Source organism: Asparagus officinalis, chromosome 6 (genome assembly GCF_001876935.1).
Source record: "Asparagus officinalis chromosome 6, Aspof.V1, whole genome shotgun sequence".
In the NCBI taxonomy this organism is placed as follows: Eukaryota; Viridiplantae; Streptophyta; class Magnoliopsida; order Asparagales; family Asparagaceae; genus Asparagus; species Asparagus officinalis.
The window spans coordinates 13,571,910-13,591,005 of NC_033799.1; the positions used below are offsets into that span (position 1 = coordinate 13,571,910).

At 37.1% G+C, this 19,096-nt stretch overlaps 1 protein-coding gene across 1 annotated transcript in view; it reads right to left on the reverse strand.

Annotated features, from left to right (window-relative positions):
- Positions 1,640 to 19,096, reverse strand: part of LOC109844444 — a 25,807-nt gene continuing 8,350 nt past the window's right edge. Inside the window, exon 5 of the mRNA XM_020413480.1 lies at positions 1,640 to 3,553. The gene's annotated coding sequence lies outside the window, so the exon portion shown is untranslated. The remainder of the gene's footprint in view (positions 3,554 to 19,096) is intronic.

Below are 19,096 nucleotides of genomic sequence, written 5' to 3' on the forward strand. Positions count from 1 at the left end.
AGCAACTGCCAGTCGCCCTAAATAGAGAAGATCTTTGACCCTCAGTGGTAAACTATTGTAGATAATTTCTCATATTAGACCCTAAATTCTAACCCTATTTTTATATTAGGCCCCCAAATCCTCATATTTGAAATTTAATAGCCCCAAATCAGTTAATTTGTTTTAAGTAGCACTCCCATTTTAAAGAACTTAATGAATTTGGGGGTGTGAACTACAAATACGAATATTTGGGGGGCTAATATTAAAATAGAACATAATTTAGGGTCTAATAAGAGAAAACCCAGTAGTAAATTCAGTAGTGTATAGGAACCCAAGGAGTAGAAATACACTACATTTGAAGGGAGTAGAAGCACTAAAACTTAAGGTGCTAACCTTATGCAAAGATGTTCCTTGTTTCTAAATGAGGTAACTAACCATAAAAATATCAAATGTAAGAGCCACATATGACAGAGATCTTCTTAATAGATGCATGAAGGCTAAAGAGCCAAGAGGTGAACATATTTAATGCAAGTGACACCATAGCCTAAACCAAAAGCAGCCTTGTCTCCAGAAACCAAATTTATCATGAAAACTCTCATAATCAATACTAAATACTTCCCACAAAAATCCCTGCCTTCTGATAGGTAACACGTAATGAGGAAAAAGATATTGAATTAGTCTTGTTTTGAGAAAACGATGCGTTTTTTTTGTTGGGGCGGCGGTGGGGGGGGGGGAATATCCACTTGCGTTTGTCAGATGCCCCAGCAATAAATGTAGAAGGTGAGCTCATGCATGTCAACAAACATCGACATCGTCTAATATGAATTCAGATATCCAAATAAGAACATAAAATCAACTAGAAAACTTTAGTGCATCAATTAATATGCCCGCAAATGTAAGATTAAGGGCTGTTTGGTTACCCAAAAACCCAAAGAAAACTATTATGGGAAATCTATTTCCTATAATGCTTTTTTTTTCTTTGTCTGGTTCTTACCTTAAAATCAAGAAGGTAGGTAATATGGCACCTTCCTAGAGGATGATGTGACCTATACTTAGGAAACCCGTTTCATGAGTTTCTTTTAAGAAATGAGAGGAAACATTTTTTTGTTTCCTCCCATATTTTCTTTTTTTTCTCCTTGGTTTTTAAGAAACCAACCAAACACGCCCCTAGCAAAATTCTTCTTCTGAAACCAAAGTTCTCAGAAACAGCCCTGGTAAGATTCAAATAAATATTTTCTTCATTAATGCCCCCTGTCTCTACCAACTCTTCAACCCTCAACATAATAGCTACCCAAGGACCTCATCTAACATCAATCCATCGGTATTCGGTATGACTCTAAATGACACAGGACGGTACAGACAGTTGTACCCGAGATAGTATTTGCCAGCCAGTAATACACTCCTACCATTTAATCCCATTTTGTGGATGACAACCATCCAAAATGGAGTACAAAATTAAAATATAATAGAGTTTAAAGCAATGAAGCACAAGTGGAAAAAGTTGTGGATAACATATTTCCATATATAGATGTTGTCTAATTTGGGTGTTGCAGAACTTAGACACCAGTTGAAATATACTAGATTTCGAGTGTACAAGGCAGTATGGATTCAGATTCAGTAGGGACCGATAAATAACTATTTGAAGTGGGGAATGTCCTCCACAGAAACAAGCAGATTAGATTTACTTGCTACACAAGTGGTCCAGTAAGAGAAATTCCAAATCGAGATTGTCGTGTTCTATCAAAAGAGAAACCATTATTTTGATACAAGTGTTGGAAGATAGATACCAAACTATGCTCATCCTTGGGTGTTCACACCTCCAAGGACCAGAAAGTTATAAGAAGAGGAGTTTATGATAACAGATGGATTAGAGGGTCCAGGATAATGAGCATTGAGCAGAATTCCACTAACATTTTGGACCTAATAGATAGATTCATTTATGTCACTTAGGACTTTTGGTTTTCCTGTAGTTGCCCGGCAGTTTTGCTAATCATGTTCCATTCTTTGTATTGTTGACACATCAACTTTTTCTTTTTTGTGGTGAGAAAATCTAGGTTTTCAGATATAACTACAGGAAGGAGTGATGAGCCCCTATGTGAATGTTTGTCTATGGCTCTACCAAAATATTCTCAATAGCATGTAAATCCAACTTTCTTCCTATACTTGCAAAAGGCAGTGAGAATGTAATCATTCTCTCAAATTCTCAAATTCCCACTCTTTGTTATGGTTAATCCTCTTAATTCTCAGCCCTGAATAGTACAATACTGAAGCCTAGATATGTAATTGTTCTCTTATGTTCAGGTACAAATTTTTTGTAATGAGAGTGAAGTCACCATGGTCATACTACAGACGAAGGGATGAATGCCATTCATTAAATACGAGAAGAGTCATTTACAGAACCAAATAAATCCTCAAGACAACAAACTGCTTCATTGAGACATTTATCATCAAACCCCACATTTCGTTTTTCACTTAAAACCCCATACTTCAGTGTTTCACGACGACACAACACCATAATGCCCCAAGGGCCCTCATTTAGCATACATGCGTGTGAACTTTATGAACTGGGGCAGGTACAGGTGTATTCAAGCATGTACTTGCCAAGCCATAGCAATTAGAAATTTAAATTGTTTGCCTCAATGATTATGCACGAAAGTTTCAGAATATCAGAGAGGATATCAAGTTGGATATATCTAACATAGAACGATGGAGAGATGGGAATGCATTGAGCATGACATGGGCTGATTAAGAATACACAGTGCGCATGCTAGGTAATTATCCAGTGATTTGGTCGTGTAATAACCTCTGATCATCACTATTGAGGATAGTCCTTGAAAGGCTCTTCCACTATTTCTTTGGAGTCTAATAGCATGAAACACCATCATCGTCGTCATCATCATCATCACCACCACCACCACCACCACCAACGAAGTGACGCTAGGAGAACTTTTAAGAGACCACCGGCACCAATGCAAAGTTCAATGCTTTGAATTGACAATATCCTCCATGTAGTAAGACGATATTCGCCGGCTCAGAAGTATCTTAATACAGTAAAATGAGAGATTCTAAGGTGGTAAGGACAGACATTATCATTTAAAAAAACAGTGTCAATCTATAATACTGTCATATAAAGAAAGTCCAATAAGTATGCAGATTATGAAAGCATTTTGCAAATTGAATGTATAGGAGCATGTAATTGGAGGGTTAGGGTTGATGGTCAAAGAGGATTTTTGTTAAGGGATATTAGTGTGACCGGACCCAAAAGATCATTAAGCAGCTAGAGTCGGTTTGAAAGGACATCAGATAATGTTATATGCATTCTAGATTTCAGGAGGTGACTTCAGAACTACAGCATACCACCAGACAATTAAAACATACCAAGTAAAGTTTAAGAAGATTGATCAGGTTTAAAATTTTCTAACAATAACAAATCTGCCAAAGAACTACATATCTTTTGCGAACTTGCATATAAAGGATCGATGTCTCGAACTCTCCTTGAAATAAAACTCCTTCAATCTCAAAGATGCCTCAAAAAGAGGGTTGCCTTCAAGCACTTAACTCTAAGTTTGCTACCCTGCATCAACAAAAAGTGCAGATGTTAGCAAATCGTAGAGTGTTTGAACCATCAACAATGCCCAAAGACCAATATGATGAGAAATGATGTTAGCATGACAATATGAAGTTTGTGGAAGTCATTGAGAAATACAGCATCAGATGTTCAAAAGGGCATATCCTGTTGAACTACTCATATACATACAAACTGCATTAGCACTGTATTTGAACACTGCACCAGGTTAGTGCAACTCAAACCAACCAATTTAATAACTTGGATCCAGGCATTTCAGGCTCGTTTGAAACTGAATGATTAGAAACTTTGTGCTGTACTTGGAAACGAAATCTGTAAGCATAAGTACCTGGGTTAACTTTGGTCAAGCAGTTATTCTAACCATTACTGACAACATGTTTCATACGGCATTCCGGCTATCTAAGCAAATTTATGCCTAATGATTTCAAGATGGATAATAGATAACTAATCTGCAAGTTGAATACGTCCAGACTAAAATCCTCAATCCTCACTAAAAGGACATGATCCAGAGGTTACTTATCTGATATGGCACAATTTAATCCCACATATGTTCTACACAGGGGTTTCCTTTCTCAGAATAAAGTAAAATTTTCTCCTCTCACTGTTATGGTTTTTCCTGCCTTCTGTGCACGGGTTAATAACCTAGGAAAAACTAGTGCATAAAATAGTCAAAGGGGCCTGTACAAAGACACATGAAAGGCCTAAACACATAAGAAACCTGATTCATATGTAATATAATAGCATATTGGGAGATAGGCATGAAGAACAAAGGACCAACAAGAAACACGGGGACTTCAAATAGGTTTGATAAGTGAGTACCCCTGAATATTCTGCTGAAGGCCTCAATTGATGAGACCCTGATTGTAACGACAACAGATGCTGTGTATCCAAAACAAGCATAACCGAGACAACGTTCAGATTGTTGGATCAACCTTAAGCCATATCTGGCTGGATCACACCAGGCTTTGTGTTGATATTGGATAATGAAAGTCAAAAGCAAACAAATGCTGGGTTAAGTTTTTACAAAACTCTCATATGATTGTTTGGGTTTTTTTGGCACAAAACTGCTGCAAAATTTTCTTATTGGAGAAAACCAATGTGAACCCTTTTCTATAAACTACATGCCTGACCGCAGTTAGGGTAAGTAGTTACATGACATGTTTTGAACAACTTTCCCTATATATTTTATATATCTTCTATACTGCCCTCATGATCATTGTGGGTTCATAGATAATAAATAAGGATTGTTGATAATAAATAAGGGTTGTTTAGACCTTTTATCCAAGACTTATAGTTAGCAACAATTTCCAACAGCTCAGGGCACTTTTCTGCAGCCTGAAAGTTCATATAGTTTTCTCCAATAAAAAAGGTTTATGGTAATTTTGTGCAAAACATTCCAAAGTTCATGGTAGTTTTGTGAATTTTACCTTAAACTTTAATTATATTTTACATTGTAATCTATGATGTAAAATATTACGTCCATATTTGAGGGATCAAAACAAATCAACACACCGATTTCCCCAAAAATGCACCGACTGGAGTCAAAAAAGCAAACCCAACCACTGGGACCAATTAGATTAACAAGTCAGGTATTTCAGTTTGAAAGCCATACCAATTTATAAATACGCCTTCTGTTATTTGTTTTAAGATAACCCATGTGTTAAAAAAAACTTAAAATCATATTCCAAATATGCCAAAAATTGGAATGGGTAGGATTTGATGAAAAATGGCTTATATTAAGTGAAATGTAAAAAAACTTATACTTTGTGGAATTTATCACATTTCTCTTAAGTCTTAAGAAGCCATTTTGCATCATAATATCATATCCTATCCGTTCCAATTTCTAAATGCAGCTTCTGTGGTATGTTTTAGACAATCAATGTGTAGAAGCATACTTTCAAATGTGTAAGTAGAATTTATTGGCATTTTCTTAATAGCCCACTTTGCATCAAATATTATTCCCATTTATGTAACAAGTAACATTCCACCTCATCAAGATCATCTTTCCAAATACGCCACAAGTGGAATTTATCACATTTCCCTTTATAAGCCACTTTGCATGAGATCCTATCCATTCTAGTTTCTAAATGAACCTTCTGTTGTATGTTAATGTTAAGAAAATAAAAGTGTAAAATCATACTTCCCATATGAGACAAGTAGAATTTATCACATTTCCTTAATAAAACATTTTGCATCAAATCCCTAGTCATTCCAATTTATGTCACACGCAACATCCTACCTCATCAAACAACAAGAGTATGGCATTTCAGTGTGAAAGCATACAGATTTATAATTTCACCTTCAGTTATATGTACTAAAATAATCGATATGAGAATCTTTCTGAATATGTCACAAGGAGAGTTTATTGCGTTTCTCTTAACTCATTCTGCACCAAATCTTATTTGTTCCAAGCAATTTAATCAAATAAATGAAATAGTGCAGAAAGTAGGCCCTCTTGAATTGGTGAGCATAAATGCAAAATCTCAATAATAGTATATATTTCCAAGTATCATCGCGCGCGCGTGTGTGTAAAGTGTACCAAATCCATGGGTGCAAATTTGTAAAATCTCCTTGTCAACATTTTCCAAAAGCATATATTAGAAATCCTCATTCATAATCACATAACTTAAGGTTGCAAAATCATCTCTCTAAATTATGCAAAACATTACACTATATTTGTCAAATAGCTTTCATATAAATCATATATTAGCAGATCTCAATATTACTATCAAAACAAACATATGCTCAAGAAATTTTGAAATCATCCTCTACATGTCGCATTTCAAATCATGGTCGACTAGCATGAGGATGCACATATTCACTAGGTCATCAGGGAACATGGTGTACGTAATTTTGACACAGGTTTCATGAAGGCCACATCAATTGATTGCACGAAGGCTGTTTCACTTAATTTCCAGAAGGTTACTTGACTGTTCAAAGACCATTTCAAATCACTTAATCGGCACACTCTCATATCACGTTTTAAATTTAATCATTACACTCAAAAGTGTTTTTGAGGTTTTAGAATGTTGAGAAAGTATTCATCACTTCTTAGACAACAGCGCTATTGCCTAACCTAAATAATATCAGTATGTAAGTTCATTGTTTTATCACAGTAATGAACAACTTGAAATCACTTACCAAGCATAAAAACTAACGAAGCTGTTGATAAAGGTTTAAAATTCACTTCTATTTGCACGCAATACTTAAAAATGTCTAAGCAATTGATAAGCAAGAATATTGACAAAACCACCAATAGCACATTTTTTAAATACAGCTTTATCAAATACCATTACAATAAGAATATGCTCACATTCATCAAAGGACATGTAAATAAAACTACCAATTTTCATTAGCATGACAGTAATAAATTATGCATATTATGACAGAAACAGAGTGCTGATGAACAAGAACAGATGACAGAAACAGATCTCTGATTGCTGAAGAAAAAAAAAGCAAGAACAGGTTTCTCTTTTTGTCAATACTTAAATATATATTTTCCTTCTCTCTTATCCATCTTAATCGAGTACAACTCTATTAATAATCTCTAAAAACCAAACTCTAAACAGAAAAACTAAACTAAACAGATTTCTAAAACCTGAAACTAAACAAAGTTCTTATCTCCAAACAACTTAAAAATAAACTGACAGTGTTTGAGTTTATCCTTTAACAAATTCCTCCCTTAAACTCAAAATTTTCCATCATTTCAATCATCATCTTACAATTTTCGAATAGCATTGTTGGTAGCGGCTTTGTAAAGATATCCGTCACTTGGTCCCGACTCGCAACATGACTCATTCGCACATACCTTCCTTCACCTGTTCTCGAATAAAATAAAAGCGAACATCTATATGATTACTCCTTTCATAGTGCATAGGATTCTTTGCCAACTCAATTGCCAATTTGTTGTCGACTCGTATTTCTGTTGCCTCGTGTTGCTGGAGTTTTAGCTCGTAAAGCAAATTTCTTAGCCATATTGCATGGCACACACCAAGTTACTGCGACATATTCTGCCTCACATGTTAAGAATGTCACTATTGGCTGCTTCTTCGAGAGCCATGTGAAAGTCGTGTCTCCCATATAAAACACATATCCCGATGTGCTTTTCCGATCATCTATATCTCCACACCAATCACTATCGGAGTAGCCCACCAGTTTATATTCGTTTGTCTCTGAGTAAAGTAACCCGAGTGGCTCTGTTCCCTGAATATATCGAAGAATCCTCTTAATAGCCTTCAAATGCGAGTGTTTCGGCTCCTCCATGAACCGACACACTATGCCAACACTATATGCAATGTCCGGTCTTGTACAGGTGAAATACCGTAGACTCCCAACCAAACTCCGGTATTTGTTTGCTTCCACTCGATCTCCTCCATCAAACTTGGAGAGTTTCGTACCGAGTTCCATTGATGTTGCTACTGGGTTGCATTCTGCCATCTTGTTCTTCTTCAAAATTTATTTCGCATATGCCTCTTGAGATACAAAAATTCCAGATTTTCCTTGTCTAACCTAAAGACCAAGGAAGTATTTCATCAACCCCAAGTCTGTCATTTCAAACTCCTGAGTCATAGCTTCCTTAAAATCTTTTATCATCTCCTTATTATTCCCCATGAATATAAGATCACCAACATAAAGAGCAACTAACAACAGGTTACCCTTTTCTTTCTTCACGTACAAAGCATGCTCGTAGGGACACTGTATGAACTCGTTCTCCTTGAAATAGGTGTCGATTCGTGTGTTCCAAGCTCGAGGCGCTTGCTTCAGCCCATACAGCGCCTTCCTTAGCTTCAACACTTTATTCTCCCCCTCGGCTTTCATGTACCCGGGTGGTTGCTCCACATATACTTTCTCTTCAAGCACACCATTTAGAAAAGCTGATTTTACGTCCATTTGAAAGATCGACCACCTGAATTGTGTCGCTTGGGATATAAGAAGCCGAATTGTTTCCATTCTCGCAACCGGGGCAAACACTTCGTCATAGTCGATCCCTGCCTTTTGTCTATAGCCCTTTGCTACTAGCCGTGCCTTATACCTTTCAATCTCTCCTTGGGCATTCATCTTTTTCTTATATACCCATTTTACTCCTACAGGCCGATATCCTTCTGGCAACTCCACCAAGTCCCAGGTTTCATTTCTTTCGATAGCTTTTATCTCTTGATCCATCGCGGCTCGCCATTTCTTATCTCTCACTGCGTCTTCGAAGGTGATATTCTCGACATCTGCCAACAAGCATATCAAGTGTACTTCGCTTGTCGATTCGTATAGGTCTTGCAAACTTCGCATCCTTGGTTGTCTCGGCTCTTCTTCATCATCAGATTCTTGAGGGGTTGTTAGTTTGATTATTGGTGCAGCAATTGATGATTCTTTTCCTTCCTTTTGCGTCACCTCCTTTTGGCAATTCCAGTCCCACGTGCTTTCTTCATTCACCTGCACATCTCGACTCACAACAACCTTCTTTTCAATTGGGTCGAATAACCTGTAAGCTTTTGTCTTCTCGTCATAACCGATGAAGACATACTTCTTGCTCTTATCATCTAGTTTGGTTCTTCTTTGATCTGGTACGTGCGCGTAGGCTACACTCCCGAATACTTTTAAGTGTGATACGGTTGGTTTCTGTCCGCTCCAAGCTTCCTGCGGTGTTTTATCTGCCAGTTTTGCATGTGGACACCGGTTTTGCACATACACAGCACACTGCACTGCGTCTACCCAGAAATTTTTCGTTATCTCTTTGCTTTTCAACATTGACCGAACCATGTCAAGAATAGTCCGGTTCTTCCTCTCGGCCACACCGTTTTGCTGAGGTAAGTAGGGTGCGGTTAAGAATCTCTTGATCCCATGTTCCTCGCAATAGCTCGTGAAAGCGGTTGACATATACTCTCCGCCTCTATCTAACCGTAGAGCCTTGATATAAAAACCGGTCATTTTCTCTACTAACACCTTGAATTTCTTGAACGCCTCGAGTGCCTCAGATTTTTCTTTCAAAAAATAAACCCAAGTCTTTCTTGTGTAATCATCAATGAAAGTAATAAAGTACCTCTTCTCACTAAATGACTTAGGTGTGATCGGACCACATATGTCGGTGTGTATCAACTCGAGAGATCTCCTTGCACGATATTCAGCCTTCTTTGGAAAAGTATTCCTCGCTTGTTTGCCGAGCACACATCCCTCGCAAAATTTCTTGATGTAATCCATGTCTAGTAGCCCGTGTACCATACCCTTCTTTGCTAATTCTTTTAGGCCGTCGTAATATAAGTGTCCGAACCGTAGGTGCCACAGCGAGGCTTTATCCTCCATGTTAACTTGCAAACACATTTCTTGCACGTTTCTCAAGTTGAGTTTGAACATACGATTCTTGGCCATCTCCACATGTGCAAGCAACCGACATGTTTTGTCCTTCAAATGCAACATCCTGTCTTTCATAAAAACTGAATATCCCTTCTCCATTAGTTGCCCCATGCTAAGGATGTTACTCTTCAATTCGGGCACATAATAAACATTCTCAATCGACCCTTCTTTACCATCTTTCTGAAAAAAACAGATTTTACCTCGGCCCTTGACTTGAACCTTCGACGCATCTCCAAATTACACGTGCCCATCCTCTATCTTTTGCATCTCCACAAAGAGGTGTTTGTGCCCGCACATGTGATTACTAATGCCGGTATCGAGGTACCACACCGTGTCGCTGTCGGGAGTAGTGTCCTTACAAGCCATCATGAGAACATTGTCGTCACTTGTTTTCTCTTCCGCAACTAGATTCACATTTTCTTCCACCTTTTTCTCGGAATAACAATCCTTTGCATAGTGCCCATACTTGCCGCAGTTGTAGCATTCTACATTTGAATAGCACTCCTTTGCGTAGTGCCCATACTTGTCACAGTTGTGGCATTCGACATTTGAACGCTTTGACCGGCCGCCTCTCCCACGACTACGTCCTCGACCACGCTAATTTTGCTAGCTCGGTTGGCCCTTTTCTTTAGAATTATTTCCACGTCCGCGGCCTCCACCGACCAAAACTACGACCTCCACGGCCACGTCCCCTTCCTCGGTTTTGTTGCGCGTACATCGCCTTGCCCTCATTGATAGTTGCCTTAGCTTGTAAGGCCTCCTCGAGCGGATCTTGTTTCTTCTTCTTCTTCCGTTGTTCATGCGCCTCAAGAGAACCAGCGAGATCATCGACGGTCATCTCTGAACGCTTTGACCGGCCGCCTCTCCCACGACTACGTCCTCGACCACGCTAATTTTGCTAGCTCGGTTGGCCCTTTTCTTTAGAATTATTTCCACGTCCGCGGCCTCCACCGACCAAAACTACGACCTCCACGGCCACGTCCCCTTCCTCGGTTTTGTTGTGTGTACATCGCCTTGTCCTCCTTGATAGTTGCTTTTGCTTGTAAGGCCTCCTCGAGCAGCTCTTGTTTCTTCTTCTTCTTCCGTTGTTCATGCGCCTCAAGAGAACCAGCGAGATCATCGACGGTCATCTCTTCCAAATTTCTCGACTCCTTAATTGCACATACAACGTTCTCAAAATTCTCGGTTAATGACCGTAGAATCTTCTCCACAACCCTTGTCTCGGTTAGGATTTCTCCATTGCGTTTGAGTTGATTCACCACTGTTTGCACACGCGTGATGTAGTCAGATATTCCTTCTGACTCCTTCATCTTCATGGCCTCCAACTTACCTCGAAGAGTTTGAAACTGCACCTATTTAACTCGGTCAGCGCCCTTGAAGACTTTCTGCAATGTGTCCCACGCTTCCTTTGAAGTTGTCACACCAGCAATTTTCTCGAAGCCCGAATCATCCACTGCTTGGAACAATAAATAGAGAGTGGTCTTGTCTTTCATACGCGTTTCTTTCAACGCCTTTATCTGATTCACCGTTTGATTGGCCGTTGCTTCCGGCTCTTCATAGCCAACTTCGACTACTTCCCATGCATCTTGCGCACCGAGCAACACACGCATCTGAATAACTCTAGTTATTATAGTTCGACTTGGTGAGTCGTGGTAACGGTATCTGCCCCATCGATGTACTCCCTGAATTTACCATGGCTCTGATAACAACTTGATAGAAACAGAGTGCTGATGAATAAGAACAGATGACAGAAACAGATCTCTGATTGTTGAAGAAGAAAAAAAAAGTAAGAACATGTTTCTCTTTTTGTCAATACTTAAACATATATTTTCCTTCTCTCTTATCCATCTTAATCGAGTACAACTCTATTAATAATCTCTAAAAACCGAACTCTAAACAGAAAAACTAAACTAAACAGAATTCTAAAACCTGAAACTAAACAGAGTTCTTATCTCCAAACAACTTAAAAACAAACTGACAGTGTTTGAGTTTATCCTTTAACATATTATCCTTTTCGTATCTCACATACACACCGTAGTATATCTGGTCCATTTTTCATATTATATAATTAAAAACATGAAAATATTGTTCTAAAATGTAAGGGTGTGCTTCCAATAAGACAATATTTTGCAAATTATTTGACAAAGATAAACTAGTGAATAAAAGATATTCATCTCTTGATAGTCTCCTAGCTCACTTGTAACAATAAACAACCAAGTTTTTATTTCAATAACAATTAGGATATAAACCCTTAATCAATATACACCATCTAACTATTAATCACTAAATCCCACTCCAGTAAATGATAGAGGGGAAAGTATCCAAAAATGGTTCACATTTTGCCCCCTAATATTTTTGTGAATCTTATAAAATTTTTATAAAATTTTAAAGCCAAATCAGCCCAACTACAACGTTTGAGAACTTCAAGGCTATTCTGCAATTTCACATGGATTAACCGCGACTTTTTTCCTTCGAAGAAATATAAGAAAATTTTTAATTTTACATGATTAGGCATGCCTTCTTTCTATGAGTCATTTACTTCGTTCTTAGAAATGTAGGAAAAAAAATAAATAACAGAAACTTTTAAATAGAAGGCCAAAATGGTGAATTCATCATAAGAAAAAGGGTAACAATTGCCATCAATATGAAATTATTACTATATTCTAACTTAGGATATGTCATGTAGAGAAACAAACTTTTTAAGTTAATCGTCATCAAGAGATCCCACACTGACAAAGGAAACTCCAAAAAATATGAACAGGAGACCAACTAATACTCTAAGACAAACCATGAAGATTGGTTTTTAAGGAGAAAAGGGAAATGCGTACCACAACTTTATTGGATTCAATGAAGCAACAATAGTTTTCTCCAGCTAGCGAAGTATGATGACAATGCCAGTTCCCACATCAATAAATAGGACAAGGTGCTGTCAGTTCTCAGATTCTAGCACATTGAAGATTCTGATGCCAGTAAGAGCTAGTCTAAAGCAAGTTAGCAAAAAACGACTACAACAGAAAATATGTGTGAGTTTTGTACTAGTCAAGAAGTTAAAAAGGTTAAAAAGAGTACTTTATCATTATTTTCTATTTGCAAAACTTGTTTGGAGGGAAAATAAAAAGTTAAAAAAGAGTACTTTATCGTTATTTTCTATTTGCAAAACTTGTTTGGATGGGAGAAAGTGAAAAGATAAAAGTTGGGGGCAACACCCACTTTTTTTATGTGTTGTTTATTTGGTTGTCATGGAAAGTGGACACTGAAAATTGAAGGCTAAAAATTTAAATTGCAAGGAGAGAGAATACAAGGTTAATTTCTCTCTCCTCCCCATTCACCTTCCCATCCACTTTCAAGAAAAATTGGAGAAAAACAAAAAAGAATTTAAGTGTTGATGTGCCAGCCTCCACTTTTCAATTATTTCCCAATCACTTTCTATTTGCCAAACAGGCAAAAAAACGAAAGCAGAACCACTTTTCCATATTTCGACCACTCCAGTCTCCAGTTACTAAACATGTTCTTAATGAAAAGATGATCTCATCCAGTGTGTCTCCTGAAGGCTCAGGATTTTCAATTTAAAGTATCTAATAGTTGCAGGGTAATATGAAATGGAGGAGACAACTTCGAAAGCAGTGAAAATTAACTAACAATAACTTTTACTAAACATGACAATTGATTCTAATTAGAATATAGTCTATGATATAATTCTTGACATGAGCTTGAAAATGGTAGAAATTAAACAAAGCTATTATCCTAGTGAAACAAGAACAAAAGGAAATGTTTGAATGCTTGCATCAATTTAGCCTCAGATTTAAATGTTTGAATACAGTAATAGAATACCACATGTTTTTATCACAAAATTTACTAAACTAGAAATGCAACTTGAGTATTTTTCAGATAAAAAAAGTAGCAATAGGTTTGAATACAGTAATGAAATGCCACTTGTTTTATCTCAATACAAAGAATAGAAGTTTACAAAACTAGATATTTCAATAATCAAGAAGAGAAATGCAACTTGCGTATTTTCTCAGATCCAAAAAAGAAGCAATAAGTTTACCTCTTGATAACCATGTACATGACCTCCCAACTGAAATAACAAAAAAAAAAGTAAAATGTATGAAAGCAAAGATTCAAATGAGAAAAAAATTTGTCTGTCTGTCTTGGAACACTATATAAATAGATAGCTCTAAAAATGGGAATTTCAATTAACATAAGGATGATTAGAAAAACAAGGCTGGTCAATGAAATATTAAAATTACAACTTTCTATGTTATACAGCATTCATCAGATACTACCCGGTTCTGTGGTCCAATGTGTAGGTAAATTCTGAAACACATTTTTCACTCAATACTCATGTTAGATGAAACAGTTAGATAAAATCTATGTTACCCGGGTACTTCTAAAATGAAGCCATACCCGTACCGGACATGTACCCGATATTTTCCCGTACCCAAACTTCATGGACACTTCTTGAATATATGCATGCATTTATTACAACATGTACTCAATTGGACACTTCTTGAATATATGCATGCATTTATTACAACATGTACTCAATTATACGATATATGTGTTAATTTAAAACACTTGTCAAAGACTTCCTGGACGTAGAGCTTACACTTCACATCCGTCTTTTGAAACTAATGAGATACATGTCGGATTTGTTTCAGTCTATACCTAAGTTTAAAACTATATAGTTAATGGGTCGTTTAGATGTCTAGTAAAAAAAATGAGTAGTTTACAATTCACGATAATCAATATGATAAAAGAAACTAAAAAATATGATAGGAATTTTAATTCTAATGACACATGAAGGGGAAAAATCATCTTATGTACAATATTAATTCAATATATATATGTAGTCGTGTCCCCATACCCTACATTTTACAGTTTTGTATGTCCCGTACCCGCACCCGTACCAGTACCTGTGCCCGTTTCCATGCAACTTAGGCTCTGGTTTCAGCCCTAGCGCTGAAACCAAGTCGATTTTTGAAAATATTTTTCTGAAACTTCACGGGAGTTGAGCTCCCGTGAAGTTTAGCAGATTTTTAACTAACTGCTAAAACTTCATAGGAATTCAACTCCCGTGAAGTTTGTTTCAGTGCAAAAACTCCACGGGAGTTCAACTCCCGTGGAATTTCAGTCAAATTTTCCAGAGAATCGCTCTTTGGAGAATTAAGCCTGTAACTCCACGGGAGTTGAACTCCCGTAGAGTTGCAAGTTTTACAAAACATGCACAGCAGCATGTGCATGTTCTGTATATATGTAACGTAACTCATATACGTTATATTTACCTGTTAACAATAATTAATCTCATATACACTGAATTACAACAATAAAGCTCACTTATCAACATTGTATGGTCCCAAACTAGTTTCGATCCATTCATGTGCAGCTCGTGAAATAAACTTAATCCTCTTTTGTATTTGATCATAAACTAATTTTTCTGTTGCACAGCCGGCTTGCCAAAGAAGATCTTGAACCTGCTCGTTTTCATGCTTCTTCTTGAAGTTATCCCTAATATGTCGCAAGCAATAACGATGTTTATGTGACGACGGGAAATGTTGTTGGAGTGCTCTTGGAACTCCTTTCATCCTATCAGATATGAATGTAATCGACCGCGCCCCCACACTAGGGATATGATATTTAATGCATGCAGAACACCACGCCTAATTCTCTGTGTTTTCAACATCAACCACCGCAAATGCCAAAGAAAATAATCCGCCATCTGCGTCAACTCCGGTTATAACAAGCAAAAAGTCTTTGTACTTACCGTACAAGTGGGTGTCATCAATACTAAGAAGAGAACGATAATATCTGAAACCCTCAATACAAGGGCCAAATGTCCAAAATACACCGGTGAATCTTCGTTCTCCGCCATCAACAGGGTCTGATGATACTTCATAGACAGTCTTCGGATTTTCTCTTTTGAGTGCTTCAAGATAATGTGATAAGATTTCATAAGATTTGTCCCAATCCCCGAATATTTTTATCACCGCCTTCCTCCTAACATTCCAACACTTGTTGTATGATACATCCAATTTGGTCGCTTTATGCACTAAAAAACGAATATCTTTAGATCAAGATCATCCCTTAGATTAGGTAAAATCAATCGATATATAAAAGATGCAGACGCATGCTTGTTATTCATCTCTAATCGAGAATTGCTACATATGTGGAGTCCGTTGTAAACCGTGATTTTAAATTGTCCGTCTACTCTTACACCCAAGCGTGAATTAAGCTTCCAAGGATATTTCGCATTGTCATCGTGGTGTCCACCATTATCCTCGTCTTCTCCATCTTTGTAATAAAAACAAACCACATTATAGCTTGTTGAGTTATTTTTTGGTGGCCTAAACTTGACATTTTTTTCAATGACCCACAAACGAAGCGCATAGACCAATTTCTCCTTACTTTCAAATAGATTCCCCTTCTTGAATGAGAAGTCCTCGTCTTGTATATCATCAACGATATTAGTACCGATAGGAATACTTTTAATCGTGGAGTTATCAATCCATTCTTCTCCATGAAGTTCATCGGGCGACGGATCCTCTAACACGACATATTGGTTATTAGTATAACATCTGTTAATGTGTTGGTTGTCCCCTTCATCACGATCAAACACGTCATGCTATTAATTTGTAAGCCATCATCTTCATCACAATCCTCACTTGCATTATTATCTAGATGGGTCGTATTAGTATCGATATTAGAAGTGCCCACAAACGAAGGACCGCTCACGTATTCTGACTATGTCCAACCTTCATCTTGTTACGGAGATAAAAATCCAACGGAGACAACTTCAAGGTCCTCCAAAATGCGGGAGTATATTCCGTCGTAATTCATCGATTTTTCCTAAATTTCTCTGATAATTTTCAATAAATAATTTCACTGAACGCTTCTCGTCCGCTAACACTCCAATGAGACTCATATCATAGTCACTTGAGATTTGAATGTCGCTTGCTCTGTTCCCCTCAACAGGATAATTACAAATAATATTGAGGTGATACTCGTGTGAGTTGGTTAATGTAAGTTTATGTAAATCAATAACCAATTCATCAAAAGTAAACTGTTTTGATATAAACAACGGCTTCGTGACACCTCCTTCATAAACGGGCATATTATTTTCAAGATAGTTAATCTTTCCATCATATGAATAAAGAATTATGATTCGATTGTTCATCGTTACCTCTGAAGAGTAAAAAATTCAATATCAATATTAGAAACCCATAATTTTAGATTGTAAATCTATTAGATCGATATTAGATCGATATTAGTAAACCCATAATTAGTAAACCCCTAATTTTAACCAAATGTTAAACCTTAATTTCCCCTCTAACTTCACGGTTACAAATGTCGATAATTTCCCCTCGAACTTCATACACAATATTATTTAATTTTTCTCCTCAAAATTCATAAATAATTCCAAATTTATTTTAAAATCTAATTTTTTACAAGTAATCACTAAGAATTGTGAGAATATATAAAAAAATGTGTATTAAAAAGAATTTTTTCAAAATTTTACCTTAATCTTGACGATGCTTTAATTCCGATGAACTCCAGCGGTGACGACGACGGTGATTGGCCAACGGTAGGGACGACGTCGAGGTCGGTGGCGACGCTAGTGAGGAGAGGGGGTAAGGGCTTGGGTGAGGGGAGTGGGTTTGAGGAGGAAGGGGGCTAGGGTTTTAGGAGAGGGGACACTGGGACAAGTCACGGATCGCGTCTGCCTTATATAGGCAGAGCGAAACTCCACGGGACTTGAAGTCCCGTGGAGTTGCAGGGTCGTTTTTTCATAGAATTTTTTTTTCGGAAAATGAGCCACAAACTTCACGGGACTTCAAGTTTCGTGATTTTTTTTTTAATTTTGAAACTTCACGGGACTTTTTGAACATTCAAATTTCACGGGACTTGGAAGTTTTTTCACAAAAACCAACCTGGTTTCAGCGCTGAGGCTGAAACCAGGTCGGTTTTTGAAAATAAGTGTGAAATAGGTTGTTTTTATATATATATATATATATATATATATATATATATATATATATATATGTGTGTGTGTGTGTGTGTGTGAGAGAGAGAGAGAGTCTATAGCTCAATGATCCTAGAGCGAGTCTGCGTGTGCGTGTGCTACATAATATATTTATATGCCTGTAGACACACGTGCGTGCACACACGTAATAACGCACATAGACATTTATATATGACTTGTTCGGCAATCAATTGGCTGATGGGTCCTCGGATGACAATACCTATACATATAGAGTAGTTAAAATCCACCTAATTTTGTAGAACAAGCTACAAAGAGGGGTGGTGAGGTGAACATACTCCCCCCATGTGTCTATCAGATTGACCTCAACAATAGTCCAGTTCTTGGCAGCTCATTTAGCAGCTCATTTAGCTAGCAGCTCATTACTAAATGGGTATAGCTGGCAGCCATTTTACCAGACGAGTTATCAAGAGATGAAAGATGGGTAACTCATTCAGAGAAATGAGTTACACCTCATACCCAAGCCCCCCATCCCCCCACCCCCAAAAAAAAACAAAAGAAAAAAGGAAAAGAAAAGAATAACACACCCCGACACCCACATAAAGTAATATGGCTGTTTATATGATAGTAACTAAATACGGATGCTCCTCGCAAGGCAAGCTCCCATTTAAGAGATGATTAATGACAAAACTCTAGATGAAGCAATTTCACATAGAGGTTTGGCAAATAATTATTACATAACTGGTTGACAGGAAAGGAAAATGTAAACTATAAATAATTACTGATAATTCCTGATGAGCTCTCCAAAATAGAAGGTGTACAAATTAGTTGCAGAAGAAAAAATAAACTATAACTACCACTACTAGTGACCATTAAAAGTTGTATGTAAACCTTAATCTATGCCTTTTTCATCAAAAACTGATAAAATAAACTACCAGCATCCAGTGTGGAATATTGCTTACTTTACTGCTAAAGACTTTTTTTACGCTATTACTTCCATTTTGGCCATTTATTTTATGTATTAAAATATAAAAGTTACAATAGAAACAGAAAGATACATTAAATAGTAGGACAGTTATCGCAAGTTCAGATTGGAGCTCTCTCCAATCTGAACCATTTTTATTTTAATAATCAGTATAAGCTGGCTGAAGTAATTAGCCAAAAGATACGTCTTATATATAACAGAAAAGGCCAATGCATATTCTCTG